The 26,337-nt window shown below is 41.6% G+C and overlaps 1 pseudogene; it reads left to right on the top strand.

Annotated features, from left to right (window-relative positions):
- Nucleotides 1–1,783: 1,783 nt before the first annotated feature.
- On the top strand, nt 1,784–22,378 carry LOC103632289 (uncharacterized; annotated as a pseudogene).
- The last annotated feature ends 3,959 nt before the right edge of the window (nt 22,379–26,337 follow it).

Raw genomic sequence — 26,337 nt, 5'->3', positions numbered from 1 at the left:
TGTCGAAAGTTGTTGATAGAATGATCTCAACGCTTTATGTACGCATTCACAACTTGTATACGAGCATTGGAAAATGCATCCTTGCACACTTTCTTCGCATTTTTTCTAATACTTGGTCAACATGATCCTAAGTCTCAAGTTCCACACGATAGTGTCTCTGCCCAACATCAGAAATAAAGTTAGTACCAAACAAATCATAAAATGTTAGTATCAAACAATACTCTTACCCAAAAATTATGCTTGATGGTGCACTGAGCTATTCCATATGTAGCATGTGGAGCTAGTGCAAAGTGTGACCAGCTATTGCAAGGAACAACCATGCCTTTCAAGTCGGTAACAATTCCAGGATTATGTAGACAACATAGGTTACCCTAAGACCTGATTAACCTGTCTATGGTGACCTCCATCGTCGAAAGACGTGTCATCCCATTGGCTGCATGACAAAAAACAAGAAATTCATGTTATCCAATGTATAGTAAAAAAGGGAATAGGTAAGAACATAAATGGCCAAATGTCAATCCCTATCACTAACTGGGATGATAAGTACCCGAGCTTCTAACTGGGCAGGCGCTGATGGAGGGAGGACAAAGTGGCCCTTTCTAGTGCCCTCCGTCGAAAGGCAGGAGGCTCAATGGAATCGTTTGCATCCTCGTCCTCATGGCCCTGCCCCTAACGTTTGTGGCCCTAACCTCCTCCTCATGGCCATGACATAGCTTTTCATATAAGCAAATAAGTTTAATTGAATTTTCAATTTAAAGATTACATCAATACAATCAAATTACTATTTGAATGCATCAACAAGTAAATCTGTGATTAGTTATATATTTTAGAGGCATGAACAAGAAAGTATATGACTATTTATAACTAACCCTAATCAACGACTAATTACATATACTACCATTTACTAATTTTGGTGGCTAATGAAAAAATCCACCAAAAAATAAATCATAAAAATAAAACAATCACCTTGATGCTTGATCGAGGACGTCACAGTTTACTAGACAGTGGGCGGCGTTCTTCTCGAGGGAGGGACTGTGGCATGAAGATGAGGGTCAGGCGCAATCCTAATGAGGGTGGAATGGTGGCGTCGGGCGAGGACAACTTGATGGCAGTGGCACGATGGGGGTGGCACGACGGCGTGTGAGGGAGGGGGCGGCTGATGACACGCGTAGGAGTGCGAGGGTGAGCGGGGTGGCGTCAGATAGGCCACCACAGGTGGCGGCGGGGCTACAACAGACTCGGCCACCTCCGGTGATGGTGGCTCGGCGGGGTCACGCGGAAAACGGAAGCGGAGAAAAGAGCAACGACTACGAGCAGAGAAAGAAAAGAGAGAGCACAAGAGAGAAGGGAAAGAAAGGGGCCCAGTCCATAAAAAGACATATTTTCTGTGGCCATATTTTTAACATCAAAAATAGCGGTAATTTTCGGCGGCCTTTGTCCTAGCCGCTGAAGTAGTGGTTATTTTTGTCGGCTTGTTGTACCACTAAAAATTACGCTTTGTTTTCGGCAGCCTCAGGCTGGACGCCGAAAATGCAGCTATATATCTCTTGTTGTGTTTGAGTATAAATTCAACAAGTCCTAGCTTAGAGATGTCAAAATTTGAAGACTTAGTTAAGTAGCATTATAATGCAATTTTTATATGTAACGGCTCTTTTAGCAATAATCTGTCTGTAATTTTGATATTTTTTATTCATAAGCTTTGAACTATTAGGATTAATTTGGCAGCTTAATTCCCCTTAGGGGATCTTATTTTTTCCCTATATTGCGCCTACGTGTGAAGAATCTGTGCGACATTTTTTGGCCTCTTTGGAAGACAGCAGCATAGGGATTTCGGCCCAACCCTGAGCCAAGCTTCCATGGGGATCTCGTCCCAGCCTCCGAACGCCAGGCAACTATCCCGAGCAGCACGCCGCCTCTTTTCGCACAGGAATTTTGGCTTAATGAACGTTCGATCCGCTGCGCCGCCAGCATCCACTGCGTCGATGGGGGGCGATTGCGATGGGGAGATGACCGCGACGGATCGATTGCGATGCCTCCATCCGCTGCACCGACGTTCGATTCACCGTCGTCCATAGTGCCGCCATCCCCAGCCATCACGAGCATGACATCCTTGGCCGTCGTGCCCAGCGTGTCATCCCCGTCCCTAGTTTGAGGTATTCGACGATGATCTCCCTCTTATCGTTCCTTATGTTCTTAGGTAGGGTTTCAAAAAATTTCCCATTCTGATGTTAGCTCTTCTTCGATTCTTGATCTTAAAGATCCAGTGGTTGATCAACTCCGTGTGTGCTCTTCTTCGTTCCTTACACAGCCGTCTCTCCTCCAAGATCCAAACCCCAGCGCTAGTGAGGTATGCCTCCAAGTATAACGTCTTGTGTGCTGATTTGTGCTTGTCTGTTCAAAAGTAGCGACTTCAATTCCCATCAGATTGCCCAATGCGGTGTACACATGAATACCAAATTTGCTTCTTGTTTCTTTGTGGGCGGCAGCCATTTAAATTCATAAATGTGTTCATATCTAAGCTTGGATGCGGTATATGCGTCAGTCTGCATTGTCATGGATTCACATTTTTTGTTGTCTCCTGTAGTTGTGTTGTACTAGCTAGTTTGAAGTTCTTTCCCATGTAGTTTTGATTGAGCAAAGTGCTATTAAGTGGAAATGATCATTGTTACCAGTAACAACTTATCAAGTTGTAGCAAATTCAAATACTAATATTGTCTATAGAAAGATATGGAGGGTTCTTCGAGGTGGATAATTTAATAGAATAATATATATATATAGTGCCTAGCTGTTTGGGATGGTGGATCTGTGGCTGTATGGATTTTGTATATAGCGTTAAGATTATATATTACTATTTAGTATATTTGCACGAAACACAACATTGAAACTTAAAATGTCCTCCTCTTTCATGGTATTTGCTGTTAGTTTTTTGTGGATAAGAAAATGCTTTGCTTAATGCTAAAGTTTGGTGAATTACTTGCTTATTGCTTTCAATATTACTTGCTTATTGTTTTGTTCAGATTAGTAGATTATCACGTACTAATGAGAGGTAGCACAACTATATAAGTGCATGATTAAATTTTATATTTCTAGATAATGGGTTCTTGGGAGGAGCATGTTAGGCAATTTTTGTTGGAGGAGGAGGAAGATGACGATGAACTATTTTTTGTTGTTCTCCCTGCTATAATCCCATACCTCTCGGAAGAGAAAAGGCCCATCCACACATCCTCCCTCACCAGTGCTAAAAAGGTTAAATAAATTCTTGAAGGGCATGAGAGCTGGTGCAAATCTGAGTTTAGAATGGAGAACGAAATATTCAAAGCCACATCAAATTTTCTTAGAAGGGGGGATTTACTACATGACACAAGAGGATTTAGCATTGAGGAGCAGCTTGGGATGTTCATGTATATGATCTCCCACAACGCCAGTAACCAAATGTTACAAAAAGGCTTTTCAACATAGTGGGGAGACTATCCATCGAAAAATATCTGAAGTTTTTGAGATAGTTCCCATATTACTCAACGATTTATGAAGCTTCCTAGCTCACTTATACTCATGCTAGGATTGCAACAGATTCTTGGTTCAAGCCCTTTTTCCAGGTGAGCTACAACTGTAAACACACAATTATCCTTTGCTAATTGCCACATGTCCTCAACATATTTCCATATTTCTTCCTTTAATGCAAAATTGCCTTAGTGCCATTGACGGCACACATGTACCCATCACTATCGCAGAAGACAGGGCCCCTCCATATAGAAATAGAAAAGGAACTCTTTCACATAATGTAATGGTAGTATGTGACTTTAATCTCAATTTCAAATTTGTCTCATGTGGATGGGAAGGGACGGCATCAGACGCAGGGGTGCTTCAATCTGCTATTAGCAAAGGATTTAGTGTGCCAGAAGAAAAGTGTAAGGAAAATGGTCCCCGGGCCATTTGGCTCAATAGGTTTTGGTGTTTGATGATCAACACAACCTCTGGACTAATGTGTTTGCTAGTGTTTATGTTTGTAGTTCACAGGATGCTAAAGTTAATTGGACTAAGACATTGAGGAAAGCAACACCTCAAAAGAAGACATTATGAAGATCACAAGTGAAGATCAACAAGTATCAAGCAAAGTCCAAGAAACGAAGAATAGTGTTGCTGTGAGCACCTAGAGGGGGGTGAATAGATGATCCTGTAAAATTTAACACTAAATAGCATAAACTTGGTTTATGAAATGTTAGTGAATTCAAACCAAGATGTAATGACAAGAGAGAAGTGACTTCTTCACTTAATTGCTCTTCACAAAGTGAGTATTGAACTTAGAGCAACTATCAAGTGAAAAGACAATCGTACAAGAAAGCAACAAGAGACACGGCGATTTTTATCCCATGGTTCGGTCAAATATATCACTTGCCTACTTCCACGTTGTGGCGTCCTAATGGACAAGGGTTGCACTCAACCCTTTCAAGTGATCCAATGATCCACTTGAATATCACGTTTTTCTTCTTTAGAGATGTTTCCCGTTTCTGAGTAATCTCCACAAGTTGGAGCCTCTCACAATTACAAAGTTGATCACAACACAAAGCACAAGAGTAAGGGAGGCAAAGAAACACACACAAGGATCGCAGCAATCACACGCACACAAGTCAAGACGTGAGCACAAAACACGGCGCAGGGAGTTTACAACTCAAGAATTGCTCAAATCTTAAACACGGTGATCTGAATGCGTGGTTGCAGAGTCTAGGCGTCTTAGGATGTTCAATGGAGGCTTGGCGGTGTGCTCCATGCGCCTAAAGGTCCCTTTTTATAGCCGCAAGGCAACTAGGAGCCGTTGGAACTCCATTTGGTAGGCAATTCTTGCCTTCTGTCGGGTGGCGCACCGGACAGTCCAGTGCACCACCGGACATGAACAGTCCTTGTCCGGTGCCCGATCTCTTTCTTTTTTTTGGCGAAGCCTACCGTTGATCCCTCGGTCCCCTTGGCGCACCGGACAGTCCGGTGCGACCAAGTGACCGTTGGCTCGGGCCACGTGTCGCCCGTTGATCACGCTGCCGACCGTTGGTCGTGGGCGCCGTTGGCTCACCGGACAGTCCGGTGCACACCGGACAGTCTGGTGAATTTTAGCCGCGGTGCCCTCAGTGAATTCTCAAGAGCGATGAGTTTGTCGCCGAGTGTTGAGCGCGGGCGCTGATGGCTCACCGGATAGTCCGGTGCACCACCAGACAGTCCGGTGAGTTTTAGCCATGTCGCCCTCGCCGATTTCTAAGAGCAGCAACTTTGCTGCTGAACCAGCCTGTGCACCGGACACTGTTCGGTGCACACCAGACAGTCCGGTGCACCACAGGCTGATGCAAGTCTTGGCTAGACTTAGCCAAAACTTCTTCAATCCATTTCCACTTTTCTTGACAAGGTTCCTAGCACTTAGAGAAATGCATTAGTACCAAAAACAATTCACTAAGGCTAGAGACATACCTTGATTCTTGATTTTCACTTCTTTAGCACTTAGCACATATTAACCAAACCAATATGTGTTGGACATCTAATCACCAAAACATTTATAGAAATGGCCCAAGGGCACATTTCCCTTTCAATCTCCCCCTTTTTGGTGATTTATGCCAACACATTTAAAAGCCACTGGAACTTCAATATTATTCTCAAAAGATGCAAATTGAAGACCAATTTGTCTCACATAGGATTTGGCATATATTGGATCACTTTTGCCACCACTTGGTTTATTTTCACAAAACATTTTTTCCTATCTCTATATCAAAACACTTGTTTTAGCGAATTTAGAGATCTATCAAATGTAAATTTGATCAAGTGTCAAAAACTCCCCCTTTTCCCATAATCAAAATTCTTTCCCATAAGAGACCAATTTTTGCAATAAGAGGATTTTGGACGCAACACAAATTCTAACTCTACAATTTTTGAAATTCACAAGTGGTTGGCTGATCCATTTGCTTTGGCCTTAATTTCTCCCCCTTTGGCATTAAGCACCAAAACGGGATAACTTTTGGCCCTTTAACCCCATTGCCTCACCAAAATGTCAAATAAGAGCAAAAGGCAATGAGAGCACAGCAAAGAACTTAAGACAAGATACATTTTACCGGAATACAGTGGAAGCTCCTTTTTGTCCAAGTTTACTTTTCCCTTTCAATATCCCTTTGAGACTATTTCAAGAATACTCAAACAAACAAGTTAGTCTCAAGGGAGTCAAAATGTAGCACATCTACCCCTAAACACGTGCATCATTTGCAAAGGGACTTGTGAGGTCTGGGGGTGACTTGTACAACTTGAGCACCAAATGTAAGCAATGAAAGACAGTAAAGCTTAAAGTAACATGATCAAAGGCATAGAACACATGTATGCTATAGATCAATACAAGTTACGTGAATCTAAGACATTTAGCTCACTACGCAACCTGCAAAACCTTTTCTCATCTAAAGGCTTGGTGAAGATATCGGCTTGCTGGTTCTCGGTGCTAATATGCTATATATCAATATCTCCCCTTTGCTGGTGGTCTCTCAGGAAGTGATGCCGGATGTCTATGTGCTTAGTGCGGCTGTGTTCAACAGGATTATCCACCAAGCGGATTGCACTCTCGTTATCACATAGGAGTAGGACTTTGCCTAGATTGTAGCTGAAAGTCGCCTAGAGGGGGGTGAATAGGCGAAACCTGAAATTTATAAACTTAAGCAAGCACTAAGGTCGGGGGTTATCGTTAGAATTAAATTCAAGTCCGAAAGAGAGAGGAAAACAAATCAAACAAGAATCAAGGAGAGTGAACATGGTGATTTGTTTTACTGAGGTTCGGTTCCAAAGAACCTAGTCCCCGTTGAGGAGGTCACAAAGACCGGGTCTATTTCAACCCTTTCCCTCTCTCAAACGGTCACTTAGACCGAGTGAGCCTTCTTCCTTAATCTCACGGGTCACTTAGACCCCGCAAGGGCCACCACACACTTGGTGTCTCTTGCTTCGCTTACAAAGCACTTGAGAATAAGAATGGGAAAAGAAGAAAGGCCAAACCAAGCGACAAGAGCAACAAAAGAACACAAGAGATCCTCTCACATGTCCTAATTCACTAGAGTTGATTCGGGGACTTTGAGTGGATCGATCGATTTTGATTGTGTCTTGGAGTTGGGTATTTTGCTCTTGTATTGAATGCAATGTTCAGAATCCTTGGATGCCAAAGGTTGTGGTGGTTGGGGTATTTATAGCCCCCAACCACTTTGGTAGCCGTTGGGAAGGCTGCTGGCGATGGGCGTACTGGACAGTCCGGTGCACCACTGGACAGACACTGTTCCTTTTCTGGTGCGTTGCCACGTCACCCAACCGTTAGGGTTCGGAGCTCGGTCGACCGTTGGAGCTTTGTCTCTTACGGCACCGGACAGTCTGGTGCCACACCGGACAGTCCAGTGCCCCTCTGACTTCACTGCTCTAACTTCTGCGCGGAACTGTTGCTCACTGTAGCACTTTGCAGTGTCTACCGTTGGTGCTGGATAGTCGTTGCCTGCTGACTCACCGGACAGTCCGCTGGCACACCAGACAGTCTGTTGAATTATATTAGAGTGCGCCCTGGAATTCCCGAGAGTGGCTGGTTGACATTTGTACGGTCATGGTGCACCGGACAGTCCGGTGCGCCAAATTTCAGCACACTCAAGGTATTGCTCCGGTTCTTGATTGAGTCCCTAACTTGATTCTTTTATTGGTTTGTGTTGAACCTTATGCACCTGTAAAGCATGTATTCTAGACAAACTAGTTAGTCCATATGTTTGTGTTGATCATCAACCACCAAAATTAATTATAGGAAATGGTTAACCCAATTTCCCTTTCAATCTCCCCCTTTTTGGTGATTGAGGCCAACAGAAACCAAAGCAAATAAAAAGTGTAGAAATGTAACTAGTTTGCATTTATAATGTGCATAGGTTACTTGGAGTTAAACCAATTGAAAATCTCACTGAGTATGAATGGATTGCTTTTTCTTTTATTTAGCATTTTGGACCACATTTGCACCATTTGTTTGTAATTGCAAATCTTTTGAAAAATCTTTTCGAAGTCTTTTTGCAAATAGTCAAAGATATAGGAATAGGATTGCAAAAAGCATTTTAAGGATTTTGAAGATTCTCCCCCTATTTCAAATGCTTTTCCTTTGACTAAATAACACTCCCCTAAATGAAATTCTCCTCATAGCTTTCAAGAGGGTTTTGAGATAGATACCAATTTTGACATTTTATTTTCAGAAATCAACATAAATACCCACATTAATTGAAATTTTACTTTTGAAGATACCAATTGAAAGTTCATGCCAATTTAAATTTGCCTTGAATACCAATTGAAAACAAACATTTGTGAAAAGTTTGAAATTTGAAATGGTGGTGCGGTCCTTTTGCTTTGGGCTTAATATTTTCTCCCCCTTGGCATTAATCGCCAAAAACGGAGAACTTGAGAGCCCTTTTTCATCTTTCTCCCCCATTGGTAAAAGAAATATGAGTGAAAGATTATACCAATCGAGAGTGACATGAGTAACGACAAAGGGTAAGTGATACCGTCAGAGTTGGAGTGGAAGCCTTGTCAAGCCGAAGACTCCATTTCCCTTTCAATCTATGACTTATTATATATTTGAAAGCACATTAGTCGTAGTCTTGGTACAGAAAGAATAAGGAATATGCATTTGTACCAAACGAAAGAGACATGATCAACGGTATATAAAATAGCTATGTGTGCAATGTTTTAATCAAAATTCTGAGAATCAAGAATATGTAGCTCATTCCTAAGTTTGCTAAAAGTTTTCTGATCTAATGGCTTGGTAAAGATATCGGCTAATTGGTTTTGGGTATTAACATAAGCAATTTCAATATCTCCCTTTTGTTGGTGATCTCTCAGAAAGTGATACCGAATGTCTATGTGCTTAGTCCGGCTGTGTTCAATGGGATTATCCGCCATGCGGATTGCACTCTCATTATCACATAGGAGAGTGACTTTGCTCAATTTGGAGCCATAGTCCCTGAGGGTTTGCCTCATCCAAAGTAATTGCGCACAACAATGGCTTGCGACAATGTACTCGGCTTCGGCGGTGGAAAGAGCTACGGAGTTTTGTTTCTTTGAAGCCCATGATACCAGGGATCTCCCCAGAAACTGACAAGTCCCTCATGTGCTCTTCCTATCAATTTTGCACCCTGCCCAATCGACATCGGAATATCCTATTAAATCAAAAGTGGATCCCTTGGGGTACCAAAGCCCAAACTTAGGAGTGTAAACTAAGTATCTCATGATTCTCTTCACGGCCCTAAGGTGAACTTCCTTAGGATTTGCCTGAAATCTTGCAGACATGCATACAGAAAGCATGATGTCCGGTCGAGATGCACATAGATAGAGTAAAGATCCTATCATCGACCGGTATACCTTTTGATCTATGGATTTATCTTCCGTGTCGAGGTCGAGATGCCCATTGGTTCCCATGGGTGTCTTGATGAGTTTGCCATCCTTCATTCCAAACTTCTTAAGTATGTCTTGAATGAACTTTGTTTGGCTGATGAAGGTGCCTTCTTGGAGTTGCTTGATTTGAAATCCTAGGAAATATCTCAAATCCCCCATCATAGATATATCGAATTTTTGAATCATGATCCTACTAAACTCTTCACATGTAGACTTGTTAGTAGACCCAAATATGATATCATCAACATAAATTTGGCATATAAACAAGTCTTTTTCAACAGTTTTAGTGAAGAGAGTAGGATCGGCTTTTCCGACTTTGAAGTCATTAGTGATAAGAAAATCTCATAGGAATTCATACCATGCTCTTAGGGCTTGCTTGAGTCTATAAAGCACCTTTGAGAATTTATACACATGGTTAGGATACTCACTATCTTCAAAGCTGGGAGGTTGCTCAACATAGACCTCTTCCTTGATGGGTCCATTGAGGAAGACACTTTTCACGTCCATTTGATAAAGCTTAAAGCCATGGTAAGTAGCATAGGCAAGTAATATGTGAATTGACTCAAGCCTAGCTACGGGTGCATAAGTTTCATCGAAATCCAAACCTTCGACTTGCGAATATCCCATGGCTACAAGTCGGGCTTTGTTTCTTGTCACCACACCATGCTCATATTGCTTATTGTGAAATACCCATTTGGTACCTACAACATTTTGATTAGGACGTGAAACTAAATGCCATACCACATTCCTTGTGAAGTTGTTGAGATCCTCTTGCATTGCCACCACCCAATCCGGATCTCTTAATGCATCCTCTACCCTGTATGGCTCAATAGAGGAAACAAAAGAGTAATGTTCACAAAAATGTGCAACCCGAGATCTAATGGTTACCCCCCTTATGAATGTCACCAAGGATGGAGTTGACGGGGTGATCTCGTTGAATTGCTTGGTGGACTCTTGGTGTGGCGGTCTTTGACCCTGAACATCTTGCTCATCTTCCTTGTCTTCATTATCTTCATCTCCCCCTTGATCATTGTCCTCCTCTTGAGGTAACTCATCTTCTTGATTTTTCATCCTCATCATCTTGAGCCTGTTCCTCATCTTGTGTAGGTGGAGATGCTTGGTTGGAAGATGATGGTTGGTCTTGTGCTTGTAGAGGCTCTTCGGATTCCTTAGGGCACACATCTCCAATAGACATGTTCCTTAGCGCGACGCACGGAGCCTCTTCATCATCTAGTTCATCAAGATCAACTTGCTCCACTTGGAAGCCATTAGTCTCATCAAACACAATGTCATAAGAAACCTCAACCAATCCAGTGGATTTGTTGAAGACTCTATATGCCCTTGTGTTTGAGTCATAACCTAGTAAAAAGCCTTCAACACCCTTAGGAGCAAATTTAGATTTTCTACCTCTCTTAATAAGAATAAAGCATTTACTCCCAAAGACTCTAAAATATGAAACATTGGGCTTTTTACTAGTGAGGAGTTCATATGAAGTTTTCATGAGGATTCAGTGAAGGTAGAGCCGTTTGATGGAGTAGCAAGCAGTGTTGATTGCTTTCGCCCAAAACCGGTCCGGAGTCTTGTACTCATTGAGCATGATTCTTGCCATGTCCAGTAGAGTTCTATTCTTCCTTTCCATTACACCATTTTGTTGAGGTGTGTAGGGAGAAGAGAACTCATGTTTGATGCCCTGGAATTCCTGAGAGTGGCTGGTTGACATCTGTACGGTCATGGTGCACCGGACAGTTCGGTGCGCTAAATTTCAGCACAATCAAGGTATTGCTCCGATTCTTGATTGAGTCCCTAACTTGATTTTTTTATTGATTTGTGTTGAACCTTATGCACCTGTAAAGCATGTATTCTAGATAAACTAGTTAGTCCATGTGTTTGTGTTGATCATCAACCACCAAAATTAATTATAGGAAATGGTTAACCCAATTTCCCTTTCAGTAGCCAAAATCCTGGAGGGTTTGCCTTATTTAAAGTAGTTGCACGCAACACTGTCCTGCGGCAACATACTCGGCCTCAGCGGTGGATAGGGCAACAAATGTTTGTTTCTTAGAGCTCCAGGACACCAGGGACCTTCCCATGAACTGACAAGTCCCTGATGTGCTCTTCCTATCAACCTTGCACCCGACATATCGGAGTCTGAGTATCCGATTAAGTCAAAGGTAGACCCCTTTGGATACCAGATCCCAAAGCAAGGCATAGAAACTAAATATCTAAGAATTCGCTTAACAGCCACAAGGTGACACTCCTTGGGGTCGGATTGAAATCTAGCACACATGCATACGCTTAGCATTATATCCGATCTACTAGCACAAAGATATAGTAACAATTGACCGGTATGCCTTTTGATCAACGGACTTACCTCCTTTATTGAGTTCCAGATGTTCGTCCGTTCCCATCGGTGTCTTCGCGGGCTTTGCATCCTTCATCCCAACCCTCTTGAGAAGATCCTGAGTGTACTTTGTTTGGGAGATGAAGGTGCCTTCCTTGAGTTGCTTCACTTGAAATCCAAGGAAGTAGTTCAACTCGCCCATCATCGACATCTCGAACTTTTGCATCATCACCCTGCTAAACTCCTCACAAGACTTTTGATTAGTAGAACCAAATATAATGTCATCGACATATATTTGGCATACAAAAAGATCACATCTAAGTAAAGAGAGTAGGATCAGCTTTCCCAACCTTTAAAGCATTAGAAATAAGATCTCTAAGGCATTTATACCATGCTCTTGGGGCTTGCTTAAGTCCATAGGGCGCCTTAGAGAGCTTGTAGACGTGGTCGGGATACCTATCATCCTCAAAGCCAGGGGTTGTGCCACGTATACTTCCTCCTTGATTGGTCCATTAAGGAAGGTGCTCTTCATGTCCATTTGGAACAACTTAAACGAATGGTGAGCAATATAGGCTAATAATATTCGAATTGATTCTAGCCTAGCTACAGGAGCAAAAGTCTCCTCAAAATCCAAACCTACAACTTGGGCATAGCCTTTTGCCACAAGTCGAGTCTTGTTTCTTGTCACCACACCGTGTTCGTCTTGCTTGTTGCGGAACACCCATTTGGTTCCCACAACATTTTGCTTTGGACGTGGCACCAGGCTCCAAACTTCATTTCTTTTGAAGTTGTTGAGCTCTTCCTGCATGGCCAACACCCAGTCCGGATCCTGCAAGGCTTCTTCTACCCTAAAAGGCTCAATAGAAGAAACAAACGAGTAATGCTCACAAAAATTAGCTAAGCGTGAGCGAGTTGTTACTCCATTGCTGATATCACCCAGAATTTGATCCACTGGATGATTTCTTTGATCGTTGTTCGAACTTGAGTTGGAGGAACTCGTGATGCTTCTTCCTCCTTATGGTGTTCTTCATGTGCTCCCCCTTGATCCTGCCCTTCTTCTTGAGGTACCTATTCATCATCTTCAGTTGGGGGATGCACCACTGTAGAGGAAGAGGTTGATCTTACTCTTGTGGTTCCTGTGGTCGCACATCACCTATTGCCATTGTTTGTATTGCGGCCGTCGCAGGGGCAGGCCCAGGATTTAAAGTATGGGTATTCAAAATTTTGGTAGAACATAACTTTTTTGACAATCTAAAATCACACTATTGTACTGTATGATCGGTTGCACGGTAGAGAAATGAAGAGGGCTAATAAAAACCAAATTTTAGACAAAATAGTTGTAAAATAGTATGATTTTATACTTTTTATAATATTTTAGCTTATATACATAACATATACATGTATATATAATTGTTTTTCTAAAAATAATGGGTATTCAATTGAATACCCTTGATTGTATGTAGGCCCGCCATTGGGCCGTCGGAACCTCATCTTCATCTACATCATCAAGATCAACTTGCTCTCTTGGGGAGCCATTAGTTTCATCAAATACAACATCGCTAGAGACTTCAACTAATCCTGATGATTTGTTGAAGACCCTATATGCCTTTGTATTTGAGTCATATCCTAATAAAAACCTTCTACCGCTTTGGGAGCAAACTTTGAATGCCTACCTTTCTTTACCAAGATGTAGCATTTGCTCCTAAATACACGAAAATAGGAAACATTAGGTTTGTTACCAGTTAAGAGTTCATATGATGTCTTCTTGAGGAGGCGGTGCGGATAGAGCCGGTTTATGGCATGGCAGGCTGTATTCACAGCTTCCGACCAAAACCGCTCAGGCGTCTTGTATTCTCCAAGCATCGTCCTTGCCATATCAATTAACATCATGTTCTTCTTCTCTACCATACCATTTTGCTGAGATGTGTAGGGAGCGGAGAACTCGTGCTTGATTCCTACCTCCTAAAGATATTCTTCGATTTGAAGATTCTTGAACTCAGATCTGTTATCGCTTCTTATCTTTTTCACCTTTAGCTCAAATTCGTTTTGAGCTCTCCTTAAGAAGCGCTTTAGGGTTCCTTGGGTTTCAGACTTATCCTGCAAAAAGAACACTCAAGTGAAGCAGGAAAAATCATCAACTATAATAAGACCATACTTACTTCCCCCGATGCTGAGATAGGCAACGGGCCAAAGAGATCCATGTGAAGGAGTTCCAATGGTCTTGATGTTGTCATCACGTTCTTGCTTTGATGAGTGTTTCCCACCTATTTTCCTGCTTGGCATGCTACACAAGGTCTGTCTTTCTCAAAACAGACGTCGGTTAGTCCTAACACATGTTCTTCCTTTAGAAGTTTATGAAGGTTCTTCATCCCAACATGTGCTAGACGGCGGTGCCAAAGCCAGCCCATATTAGTCTTAACGATTAAGCATGCATCTAGATCGAAATTCTCTTTTGAGAAATCAACTAAATAGAGCTTGCCATCTAATACACTCTTAAAGGCTAATGAACCATCACTCCTTCTAAAGACAGATACATCAATATTTGTAAATAAACAATTATAGCCCATATGACATAATTGACTTATAGACAATAAATTATACCCGAGCGATTCTACTAGAAACATATTATTGATTGAATGCTCGGTTGTGATGGCTATCTTGCCTAAGCCTTTAACCTTGCCTTGATTCCCATCTCCAAAGCTGATGGTGTCTTGGGAATCCCTATTTTTGACGTAGGATGTGAACATTTTCTTCTCCCCCGTCATGTGGTTTGTGCATCCGCTATCAATAATCCAGCTTGAGCCTCCGGATGCATAAACCTGCAAGGTAATTAAGCTTGGGTTTTAGGTACCCAACTCTTGTTCGGTCCTACAAGGTTAGTTACAATAGATTTTGGAACCCAAATGCAAGTTTTTCTCTCTTGCATTTAGATCCCAACTTTCTAGCAACTACTTTAGCACTTTTACACAACAATACAAATGAGGCATCACATGTTTGATACACAGTAGTTGGACCAGTGTATACTTTCCTAGGCGCATGAGAAACAGTATGATTTCGTCTAGGCCTACTTCTACCATGAACATATGTGGAGCTAGATGCAAACAAAGCATGTGAATCATGATAAGTAGGTAAAGCAGCATGATTATAACACTTATCATGATGATCAACATTAGAAATTTTCTTGACATGAGCATAAAGATAAGCATGATTCTTTTGATCATCTGAAGAATGCGAGCTACTAGCCATAGGAGCCTTCCCTTTCTCCTTGTTGAGACTGGAAGTCCTTTGGCTTGTTAAGTTCTTGGTTTCTTTTCGAAAACCAAGTCCATCCTTAATTGAGGGGTGTCTACCAATGGTATAGGCTTCTCTAGCAAATTTGAGTTTCTCATAACTATCTTTGCAAGTCTTAATTTGAGCATTAAGACTTGCAACATCATTGTTTAATTTCTGAATGTAGAGGCATGTTCTTTACAAGCATCAAGGTTAAAATCTTTGCACCTATTGCAAATAACAACATGCTCTATAGATGAACTAGCAGAATTTGCTTCTTCAAACTTAGCATTTAAATCATCATTTAAATTCTTTAGGCTAGAGATAGATTTATGACAGGTAGATAATTCGGAAGACAGCAATTCATTCTTCTTAATTTCTAGAGCAAGAGATTTTTGAACATTAATAAACTTATCATGTTCCTCATAGAGTATATCTTCTTGCTTTTCTAGAAGTCTATCTATTTCATTAAGAGCATCAATTAATTCATTTATCTTTTCTACCTTAGATCTATCTAACCCTTTAAATAAATCACTATAATCTATTTCATCATCAGAAGATTCCTCATCGCTAGAAGAAGAATACTTAGGGGGTATCTCGAATACGTACCTTCTTCTCCTTAGTCATACGGCACGTGTGGCGTTCGTTGGGGAAGAGAGAAGACTTGTTGAAGGTCGCGGCAGCTAGTCCTTCATCATCGGAATCGGATGAAGAACAGTTGGAGTCCCACTCTTTTCCAATGTGCGCCTCGCCCTTCGCTTTCCTGTAGTTCTTCTTCCTTTCCTTCTTCCCATGCTTTTCTTGTGCCTGGTCATTGTTATTATCGGGACATTGTGCTATGAAATGACCAGACTTAACGCATTTGAAGCAGGAGCGCTTTCCCCTTGAATTGTCCTTGTTGGGGTACTCCTTGCGTCCTTTCAAGGCGGTCTTCAAGCGCTTGATGATGAGCGCCATTTCTTCCTTGTTGAGTCCGGCAGCCTCCACTTGTGCTACCTTGCTAGGTAGCGCTTCCTTGTTGTTGGTTGCTTTGAGAGCAATGGGCTGCGACTCATAGACAGGAAGTGGACCGTTCAAGGCATCGTCCACATACCTTGCTTCTTTCACCTCCATACGCCCGCTCACGAATTTTCCAAGGATTTCCTCGGGCGTCATCTTGGTGTACCTTGGGTTCTCATGAATAAGGTTTACAAGATGAGGATCAATAACAGTAAATGACCTGAGCATGAGTCAGATGATGTCATGATCTGTCCATCTTGTACTCCCATAGCTGCGGATTTTGTTGACAAGGGTCTTGAGCCTGTTGTACGTTTGTGTTGGCTCTTCTCCCCTTATCATCGCGAATCACCCAAGCTTGCCTTCCACCAGTTCCATTTTAGTGTTCATGGTGGCATCATTTCCCACGTGAGAAATTTTGAGGGCGTCCCATATCTGTTTGGCATTATCCAGGCCACTTACTTTGTTGTATTCATCCCTGCATAGAGATGCTAGCAAAACAGTAGTAGCTTGTGCATTTTTGTGTATTTTCATTGATAAACATAGGATTGTCAGAGCTATCAAAATGCATTCCATTTTCAACAATCTCCTAGATACTAGGATGGAGAGAAAATAAATGACTACACATTTTATGACTCCAAAAAGAATAATCCTCTCCAGTGTGAGGGTTTTCCAAGTGGAATTGATAGTAAATGAGCATTTGAGTTATAAGGGATGCGAGAATAATCAAAGGAATAGTTTTGATTAACCATTTTCTTTTTCGACGAGGAGTCTTCGTCGTCGCCATCCCTTGGTGAAGAAGAGGAGGCGTCGCTGTCGTAGTAGATAATCTTCTTAATGCGTCTCTTCTTCTTTCCATCCCTCTTCTTGTAACTCGAGCCTGAGTCAGTGGGCTTGTCATCTCTTGGCTCGTTGAAGAGGGGCTCCTTCTCCTTGTCGTTGATCACCATCCCCTTACCCTTAGGATCCATCTTTTCGGGCGGTTAGTCCCTTTAATGAAGAGTACGTCTCTTATACCAACTGTGAGCACCTAGAGGGGGGTGAATAGGTGATCCTGTAAAATTTAACACTAAATAGCACAAACTTGGTTTATGAAATGTTAGTGTTGGAGACTTGTTCTCAAATGCTTAGAATTAAGAACAAGGCAACATAAATTGTTAAATGTCAATGTCCTTCGTCTATGAAACATTATTCTTTTTGAGAATAATGAATCCTGGACGAAGGTTGATAAAAGCATAACTACGAAGCTCGAACCTTCGTAATAAAATTCCGGTAAAGATTATAAAATGACATAAAATAAAAGGTATAAGAGGAATAAACATGTCATAGATGAATTACATTGCATTTACTTAATATACAAAATCATTGAATACAATAATACCTTTGCCTTGGCAAAGAGTTGAATTCCGAGAGATGCGATTGCAATTAATCGAATGCCCGAACAGTAACGGAATACTGTTCACTATTTATAGGCACAGGACGCAGCCTGTGAGGAATTACAAGTATGCCCCTTATAAAAACTTACAACATTGACTCAGACCTTTATGGACTAAAAGGTCATTCTATCTTTAAGTCGGTTTGTAACGCCGAAGCTTTACGAAGAGGAACCTTCGGCTACTTTATACAAACAGCTTCATCCGAGGACCACTTCTTTCTATAAGACCTTCGGCGACGAAGCATAGACCCAACAGTTAGTGAATTCAAACCAAGATGTAATGACAAGAGAGAAGTGACTTCTTCACTTAATTGCTCTTCACAAAGTGAGTATTGAACTTAGAGCAATTATCAAGTGAAAAGACAATCGCACAAGAAAGCAACAAGAGACATGGCGATTTTTATCCCATGGTTCGGCCAAGTATATCACTTGCCTACTTCCACGTTGTGGCATCCCAATGGACAAGGGTTGCAATCAACCCCTTTCAAGTGATCCAATGATCCACTTGAATACCACGGTTTTCTTCTTTAGAGATGTTTCCCGTTTGTGAGGAATCTCCATAAGTTGGAGCCTCTCACCCTTACAAAGTTGATCACAACACAAAGCACAAGAGTAAGGGAGGGAAAGAAACACACGCAAGAATCGCAGCAATCACACGCACACAAGTCAAGATGTGAGCACAAAACACGGCGCATGGAGTTTACAACTCAAGGATTGCTCAAATCTTAAACACGATGATCTGATTGTGTGGTTGCACAGTCTAGGCGTCTTAGGATGTTCAATGGAGGCTTGGTGGTGTGCTCCATGCGCCTAGGGGTCCCTTTTATAGCGCCAAAGCAGCTAGGAGCCGTTGGAACTCCATTTGGTAGGCAATTCTTGCCTTCTGTCGGGTGGCGCATCAGATAGTCTGGTGCACCACTGGACATGAATAGTCCTTGTCCGGTGCCCGATTTCTTTCCTTTTCTGGCGAAGCCGACCGTTGATCCCTCGGTCCCCTTGGCGCACCGAACACTATCCGGTGCACACCGGACAGTCCAGTGCGACCAAGTGACCGTTGGCTCGGGCCACGTGTCGCCCGTTGATCGCGCTACCGATCGTTGGCCACGGGCTCCGTTGGCTCACCAGACAGTCCAGTGCACATCGGACAGTCCGGTGAATTTCAGCCACGGCGCCCTCGGTGAATTTCCGAGAGCGACGAGTTCGTCGCCGAGTGTTGAGCGCGGGCGCTGATGGCTCACCGGACAGTCCGGTGCACCACCGGACAGTCCGGTGATTTTTAGCCATGTCGCCCTCGCCGATTCCCGAGAGCAGCGTCTTCGCTGCTGAACCAGCCTGTGCACCGGACACTGTCCGGTACACACCAGATAGTCTGGTGCACCACAGGCCGATGCAAGTCTTGGCTAGACTCAGTAAAAACTTCTTCAATCCATTTCCACTTTTCTTGACAAGGTTCATAGCACTTAGAGAAATACATTAGTACCAAAAACAATTCACTAAGGCTAGAGACATACCTTGATTCTTGATTTGCATTTCTTTAGCCCTTAGCACATATTAACCAAACCAATATGTGTTGGACATCTAATCACCAAAACATTTATAGAAATGGCCTAAGGGCACATTTCCCTTTCAGTTCCACTAGCGGACTATCCTGTCGAGGACAGCGGACAGTGTGCACTAGGGACAGTAGCCCAACGACTAGTTCCTGGTGGCACTGGTGGAGAGAAGCCATCGGACTGTCCGGTGTGACGTCCGGACTGTCTGGTGTAAAAGCCTGCAGCGCCAATGATCACTTGCGGTGTCAGATCCAATGGCTAGGCGCACCGGACTGTCCGATGTGCCGCAGAGAGCAGCAGCTTTTCTCCAACGGCTAGAATTGTGTTGGGCCTATAAATACCACTCCAACTAGTCATTCCATTGTGTGGGAGCCCAAGCAACATACCAAGGCATAATATAGACATTTCCAAGTGCTCATACACCCAAGTGCTTAATAGAATCACTCGGTGATTAGTGTAGGTTCTTTGTGAAGTGCTTAGGTTAGTTAGACCGCTTTAGCGCTTGCTATAGGTGAATCCTAGTGAGTGAGTTTAGAAAAACCACACAATTCCTCGACTCTTACATGAGCCATTGTAATTGTACCGAGTGGGGCGAGAGTCTTGCGAGACCATGACAACCGCGTTTGTGTCTTGGCCACCACCGTGTACCGGAGGGAACGAGGCCTGTGGTGTTTCAGCCGGAATCTCGATAGTGGAGACGGCGGGGAGCGTCCGAAAGGAGCCAAAAGCGAAGCACCACTTGCGTGTGGAGAAGGCTCGTGGCTCTCTACGGAGTTACTCAACCGAGGTGCTTGGCCCTCGCGTGGGGTTTCCTTTGCGTAGGGGCACTAACAAGGATTGGTCGGAACCTTGCGTGGTTCTGGATACCTCGGTAAAAATACTGGTGTCATCCACGAGTGTTTGCATCTCTACCTTGCTCTTTAGCTTCCTCATTTATACTAAGCATTTAAGTTTCAATCTTGTCTTCATACTTAGATTGTTTAGGATTGAAACTTAGACATTGCGGTAGAGATAGCAACACTTAGACAAAACCTAGTTTGCACATTCTAGTTTGATTATTTGCATAGTTTTTGCTCTAGGGATTTATTTGTGGCCTAGTTTAGAGAAAGTTTTAGAAGTCCTAATTCACCCTCCTCTTAGGCGTCACCTATTTCCTTCAGAAAGTTTTATCTAGTAGATGGTGGGTATGCAAATACATCATCTTACATTGCACCATATAGAGGTGTTCGATACCATCTCAGTCAATTTAGGAGGAGTCGTTCATCGCAAAGTGGTTATGCAAATTACAAAGAGTTATTCAATCATCACCTTGCAATTCTCTGTAACCATATAGAGAGGGCCATTGGTGTTCTTAAGAAAAGGTTCCCAATTCTAAAAGTAGGCACATTCCATCCCATAGAAAATCAAATCAAGATCGTTGCTACAGCCATTGCATTTCACAACATAATTAGAGGGCAAAATGGTGATGAAGGATGGCTCGACAACCAACCAGATTATATATCTCCAAGTCAATATGTTGATGTCCCTATAGGAGACAACAACTATCCCAATGACACAGAGTCAAGTGATGGAAGTACACTAAGAGATTAGATCGCACTACAGATGTGGGATGCCTACAATAGTTGATTAGCTTAAGTCCAAATACAATAAAGCACTGTAGATGTGGAGTTTTTGCTATGTCTAGTTTCTCTACCATGCTTTTTTAATGTTTTGCCCGATGCTTCTTAATTCGGAACAATGTTTGCAGCTTGTTGTAATGCAACTATCTTATTTACTTAAACAATTGTGTTGCCTTATCTACTTATCCAGCTTCTATAAACACTCAAGAAGAGGCAGCCAAAGCCTATCTACACATCTTTTTTCAACAACTTTACTGATTGCCAAATCCATTTTTCTTTCTTTTTTCAGCAACATAATCTCTAAGAAGTTACTACTACTACTACTATTGCATGTTGTGCTAGTTACTCCATCACTTTTTTTGTGTGATCTAAAATGTCAAATGCAGGTATATTGTAACGTTCACAAGTCAAAACTGTTACAATATGATGAAGTACACTTGTTGTTTCTTCTCTTTTTTGGCCTTTATTCAACTGTCCATAGTGTAATGTTGTATGTTTTTTACTAATGGCTTTGAATATTTATTGGAAAATATAGCCATGTCAAAGGAATTTGCAAGGGCGGCCTGGAACTCAACATATGAGAAGGGTTTAGTCGATGTACTACATGACTACAAAGATAATCCAAAGTTGAAGGTCAAAATGAATGGAATTCAGAGGCATGGAAGTGTAGCACTGCTAAGTTTAATGAAAGGTTCTCTTTGGCTCATTTCACAAAACAACAACTACAAGAGAAGGATAAAGAACTTAAATCAAGCTATAAAGTAGTAAGATATTCAAGAAAGGAAAGTGGGACTAGTTGGAATGACTCCCTATGTATGATATTGGTTGAACCAAAGGTTTGGGCAAGGTTGATTAGTGTAAGCAATTTCTTGTTATAACATTATGTCTTTGCTTGTTCAATATGATTTTTTTGTTGCTAAAAACTAATTACATTTCATGTAGCATTTAATAGGCTCACTCAAAGGTTGCAAGGTTTCGCAAGAAGCCATTTCCTCTTTTCTACTCTTTAGAAGCACTTTATGAAGGTGAGTGTGTGTCCATTTCCTCTTTTCTACTCTTTTCTAATAGGCTATGAGCTATTATACCTATTCATATATATACATTTTTATAGGTAGTGTGGCTACAAGAGAATTAAATTTTACATCAACTCAACGACTGCCTCCTTATGCTCCTCTATCTGTTGATAATCTTGCTCCTCCTGCTACTGTTCCTCCTCTTGCTCCTCCTGCTCCTACTTTTGTTATTCCTTCAGCTAGAAGTATGTCTGAATAGACTCTCCATCCATTCAATACAAATCCATTTGATTTGGATGGACAAGAGATGACAAGTGAAGCTCAATCTGTGTCAGTTATACATGAAGCAAGAGAGGGAGAAGGTAGCAAAAGCAGAAAGCATAAGCAGAGCCATGTTGGAGCAGCTCTCGAAGACTATGTGGAGTTCAAAAAGAGCCAAACTAACAAGACACTTGATGCTCTTAAAGAACTTTCCATGAGGAAGTGTATGAAGAAAATGGAAGCAATGGATGGATTCACAGATGAGAAGAAGTCATATGCTGTGGAGGTCTTTAAGTCCTAGATTAATAGAGAGGCTTTCATGTCAACAATGAACCACAATGTTCGAAGAATGTGGCTAAAGCGCAAAATTAGGTGTGTCCATAGTTAAGCATGTAACAAAACATAGCTTTATGATTTTGGTTTCAGCTTAGCATGAGCACATATTGTGTGGCAACAGCTTCATATTGCCATCCAAGAACATGTTAGCAACAATATCTTCATATTGTTTACCTCCGTCCATGTTGTATTATTGTTTTTTAGTTTTCACTCGTGACTTTGGAAACTTTGAAGCTCCTGACATAAGTGCCAAAATCATTAGACAACCAATTTACATAAATGCACCGTTGAATAGTAAAGTAGCTTGTAGGATACATGGAACATAGCCTTATGATCTTTGTGCATACAGTGCATATTTGTGCATACAGTGCTTGGCTGTGGGTTTTTCTTTGTGCATACAGTGCATATTTCCTAGTTGTAAAATGTTGGTACATTGTGTAAACTAAATCGTGTGTCAATTGGTATTACTTGGTACTTGCAGAGTGCTAAGTGGAAGCAACATATGAAGCTGACATGTAGAAGGAAAATAGAACGACAGTCCACTTGAAGCTTGTAAAAAAGGAGTTAAACTCATAATTTATTCTAGTGTAAAAGTTCATAATGAAGGGACTTGTACTCTGTTTCTATGTTATATTGTCTATTTGTACGTGTGAATGGAGATGATCTTATGTGATGTGATGATGGATAGATTAACTTTGTTGGATATTAGATGATATTTAAGTTAAACTTTGTTGGATATTAGATGATCATGTCTGGTGCATGTTTTTTAGATTTTTAGTGATGTTTCATTGTGTTTTTTATTTTTATAAATATTTCCTATTTTTTGGTTTTTTATGAAGTATTTTGTCACAAGAGGGGTTTTTAGCCCCTTGGTTGCTAAACTGTGGCAGGTAAATACACCCGAGTGGAAAAAATCCTCTTACAGCCCGTTTGGTTCCCTAGAATTGGTCCAAATTGAATCAAATTCCATGTCTCGGCCTGTTTGGATCCCCTTAGAATTGAATTGGCCATTTCAGCCCATTTCCCATCCATGGAAATTTGGTCTTGTCTCATTTTAGACCATCACCCATCGGAAAGCGTCAGAAAGTGGCTAGGGTTAGCCGCCTCGCTCCCTGCTCACCGCCCCGCTCCCTGCTCGCGGCATTGCTCTGCTCCAATCCGCCGCTCCACTCCAAGTCGCACGGAGGCAGCCATCGCAGCCTCGCCCGACTCCGCTTCCCCTGTTCTTTGGGTGAGTTCTCTGCTGATCCATCCTCCCCTTGAAAATCTTCGCTGTCGCATCTGAATGTTCAATCTGTATTCTTTCCCCCGTCCGGCTAGTCCTTGTAATCAATTCATATTTGGTTAGTTCTCTATTGATCCTCTTCCCTCCAAATCTTCTGCCGCGTGATTCCGAGCAAGGATGGGGAGTAATCGTTTCATCTCGGTAGCTAGAATGAATTGGATCAATCATAGTCATTCAAGTATAGGGACAATCTCATCTATTGACGCAGATTATAACTATCAATAGTGGATTTAATTCTATGTATATGAACCTACAATGGCGAAGATTTCTTCAGCAATCACAGGATAGATTTGGTTTATTTAGTTCTTGAACTTCGAGATTCACGAGCTCTATAGCTTTGCCACCATATGTAGGCCACTATTGATAATCCAAATTGTATCTCAAGAACTGAACATGAAGTCTGTGGACAAATTAACAGGAGACTTGGTTTTGAAGAACCTCAGTGGATGAGGACCTTAGCTTACCAGCCTGATCATCTGCCACTAGCTCGAACTACTTGTTTCGATTCGAATACAGCTCTGTCTCATATAACGTTTGGTACATTCCGATGCTGGTGAATAATGGCCAAGACTTTCTTAAGCAAGTCTGTCTTTTCAGTCCACTAGATATTAGTATTACAAACTTTGCCAAGCAGGCTGCATCCCTTCGGACGGGAGGATATAGTTACCACTTCATACATAGTTACCACAAAAAAGAACTTGTGCTTTAATTATTGGTTGGTCAATCATGCAGCGGAGGATATAGTTACCACTTCATACATAGAATTAAATCCACTATTGATAGTTATAATCGTGCAGACATAGTTCGTACCTTAGTTGCAGGCTGTCATTTACTAGCATTTGTTCCATTGGTTTGCTTCGATCGGGGAGACTATAATGTAGCTTTGTCCGAGGGCATAAATAATCTGTGTGGATATTCGGTTCCTGTCCATTTTTAAGGGCGCTTGCTTGAATCTTGTATCTGTCTTTTTCATGCACTTGTCTGCACTCATAGATGGTGGAAATAGGAAGGGAAGGAAAAGACAAATGGATTTTTTTTACTTGTCTACTGTTCTGATATCTTCTGAACTCCCTCACTTGAAACCTATGTGATCAACAAAGATGTGCTACTGCTGTTCAGGAATCTACTTTTTCTTCTTTTGTGTGTTAAGTAATGTTTCCAACAAAGTTTTTTTGCAGTCTCGTCAAACTACCTCCAACAAATCATTTGCAGGAGTGTTAAAACAGCTCGCTGTTTTGGTATTTGCTACCTCAAGTTTCATCTAGCTACCTTGAACAAATCCTTCAATCTCCATGGCTACATCGGTACTTCTCCTATTCCACCTTGTGCTCCTACTAGTTGTGTTTTTATTCTTGAGTAGAGCATTTTGCTTTCAACTAGCATGTCTAATTGCATATAAATTACTTGTTCTAGATATCAACTCAATATACTAACGAGGAGGAAATTAAAAGGAAGAGAAAGAAGCGAAAGAGAGTTGTTGTATTAGCTGTGTCTATTATGGCTATTATTGCAAACCGGTATCAACGGAGGAGACCTAGACACATCGTAGATGCTAACGAAGTTCAAGAGAGAAATGTCGAGTCCAGAAAACAAATGCTACGTAATATGTACCAGGGTTCAAATGTCTATTGCTATGACAGTTTGCGCCTAACTAAGAGATCTTTTAATGACTTGAGTGCCATCTTACGAGAAAAGAGTGGCCTACAGGATACCCTAAATGTGTCGGTAGAAGAAAAGCTTGCAATTTTTCTGCTTATAGTAGGTCATAACACCAAAATGAGGTTGATCCATAACACTTATGGGTGGTCCCTTGAACCAATCAGTCGACACTTCAACGAAGTGCTTAGAGGGATTCTATTTTTAAGTCATGAGTTCATCAAGCTTCGTAATCCAGAAACCACTCTACCTGAGGATCCAAAGTGGTAATGGTTTGAGGATTGTCAAGGTGCACTAGATGGCACACATATCGATGTGAATGTTCCATTGACTGACCAAGGTAGGTATAGAAATAGGAAGCAACGAATCACCACTAATGTATTAGGGGTTTGTGATAGACAAATGAAGTTTTTATATGTCTTGGCTGGATGGGAAGGGTCGGCTTTGGATTCACACATACTATGTGATGCCATGTCACGGGAGGACTCATTTGTTGTTCCTAGTGGTAAATACTATCTAGTGGATGCTGGATATACAAATGGTCTAGGATTTCTTGCCCCGTACCGATCTACACGGTACCACTTGAATGAATGGGCTATTCAAGGCAACAATCCATCTACTGCGAGAGAGTTATTCAACCTACGCCATGCAACAACTAGGAATGTGATAGAGAGAACTTTTGGGCTATTGAAGATGAGATGGGCAATCTTGAGGACCAGCTCATATTTTGATTTAGAAAACCAGGTATAACATAGTAGGTATTCAATTAAAATTCAGTCGTTAGTTTTAAAATTGTGTATTGACTTAGCCATATTATTCTATGCAGATTAGGATCATCCATGCTTGTTGCATATTGCATAATTTTTTAAGGGATAGACAAAGAGATATGGACGATATTCTAATACATGAAGTTGATAGTCTCATCTCTACTGCTTCTACTGAAAATCAAGGAGAAATGAGTTTGATTACGCATGTTCAATCAACTAATGAGTGGGGTAATTTTAGAGACACCAAAGCTAGTGAAATGTTTGTTGATTATCTAGCGAGGCATGGTCAAAGCTCATAGTTGTATGCTTCTATTTTTCATGTCTTCGTCTTTTCTGAATTTTTGTGTTTGTGTTTTTTATATGTGTGGTTCTTTGATTGTAGGACAAG

Source organism: Zea mays, chromosome 7, assembly GCF_902167145.1.
Source record: "Zea mays cultivar B73 chromosome 7, Zm-B73-REFERENCE-NAM-5.0, whole genome shotgun sequence".
Classification (NCBI taxonomy): Eukaryota; Viridiplantae; Streptophyta; class Magnoliopsida; order Poales; family Poaceae; genus Zea; species Zea mays.
This window is presented reverse-complemented; position numbering and strand designations above follow the sequence as displayed.